Below are 1885 nucleotides of genomic sequence, written 5' to 3'. Positions count from 1 at the left end.
TTCATGTGTGATTTGGATGAGTACTACTAAAATACACATCCTTTCATATGAAACAGGTGTGGAAACTGATTTTACACCCTTTACAGCAGACTGATTCCTGTTTTTTTCCCCCAACAAAAGACTTTGAGAAAAATGTAGAAGGAAGGACAATTTCCTATAATTAGTAGTACATTTAGGGGTAGTACATTTATGATTTATGCATCATCTTCTCACTGCAGCCCATGAGAGCTGATGAGTGTAGAAGCAGAGTAAAACACCATGGAATAGGACCAAGGAATCAGAGACAGCTTGTGAGCCCACTGCCTCGAGAACAGAAAAGTGCAACTTAAATGCAACAAGCTGATGTCATATATCCAACATGCCAGCTCTAACTTTTGTCTTTCTACTATGCACAGAGAATGTCCTCTTCCTCCAGCTTTCATCTGAAAAGGATTTGCTTAGTCATGTATCTCTTTAGAAAACAAAATGTGGAAGGAGATTTGTGGATGTTCTCTCATATCTGTGCATTTTGCTGTAGCCTGAGGACCTGGGATACAAGTACAATTGATGGGAGGTTTGGGGAATTAAATGTGCAGCTTTGAAAACTGGCATTAGCATCTGATTCAATGGCAGGAAAGGCTGTGGAAAGAGGTGAAGAGGTTAAAAGTAATACTGGCACCAGGAAAGGAGCAGATACTTGTAAATAGTAAAGTGCTTACTTTTCCAGGGGGTCTGGGTGTACGTGCTGCTGTTCCCACTCTCAGTTCCCTTTTCAGCTTGTCTCCATCTATCAGAAATTCATTTTTCTGTGCATGGGCTCAGGGTTCCTTCCCACATCTTTAGCCATGACCTGCTCAGAGGCGTCTCCTAAGTCATGGCACTAAGGTACAGGACCCACTTGCAGGTTCCCTCCTAGGTGGAAGTGAAGGTATCAGCTCTCTCTGAAGTGTGTTGTGCACTCAGCTTGTGATGGACATTAGAGCTTGATGTGAACAGCCCAGCTCCACCAGGGTTTGGCAGCCAGTGGCTCATGTCTGGGCTGGATGGCTGTTGCTGCTGCCCAATCCAAGGGAATCTTCAGCTCAGTCTCCCTTGCTGGAAAATCAATTGCAGTGGCTGGAAGATTGAACTAAGTTCAGAAAGTCCTGCCAGCATGTCTGAATGTGCTTTCCTCCCTTTGCAGGGTGAATTTAATTCTATAAACTACTTTTGGGATTGTCCCTTTCCCAACCCCCAAACATGCCTTGCAAATAATATGATTCTCACTGCCCCTGAAAACAAAGCCCTCCCAAAGTCATCTCATATGAAGTAAGCTACCCTTTTCCCATCAATCCCCATTTTACATGTGGGGAATGGAGCAAGAGCAATGAAAATCAGTAGATCAGCTGTGATTTGAGGTTTTTCCTTTATAGAGAGAATGTGAGAAAGTTGAGTATCTGAAGCATGCTAGTTTTATCCTTCTAGAGAGTGGACAACAGGTCCAGGCTTGGCTGCTCAGAATTACTTGCTCAGTTTCATGTTGAGCAGAACACAGAATAAACCCAAAAGATGTGTTTCTAACTAGCAAGCTTCAACCAGCAGCTGCCCTTTCCTGCTACAGTAATAGACATGGTATCTAGGAAGAAATTGCACACACTGAGATAGTATCACAAGGGCATAGTTTGCTTTATTTATACTATAAAAAGGCATAAATATTGCACAATCTGATGTGGCTGGTACATTTAGAGGTTAACTGAGTCATGGGTTTTTATGGCCAGGAGACAGGGGTTTGATTGCTTAGACTGATCTCAGCATAACACAGGCATTTGGATTTCCCTGAAGCATTTCCCTCTTCAAGTTCAATACAGGGGTGCTTGCTGTAGGAATCATCTGCAAACATATCCACTAATGATGAACCAAACCATGA

The sequence above is a fragment of the Oenanthe melanoleuca genome, chromosome 6, assembly GCF_029582105.1.
Source record: "Oenanthe melanoleuca isolate GR-GAL-2019-014 chromosome 6, OMel1.0, whole genome shotgun sequence".
NCBI classification, from domain to species: domain Eukaryota; kingdom Metazoa; phylum Chordata; class Aves; order Passeriformes; family Muscicapidae; genus Oenanthe; species Oenanthe melanoleuca.
This window is presented reverse-complemented; position numbering follows the sequence as displayed.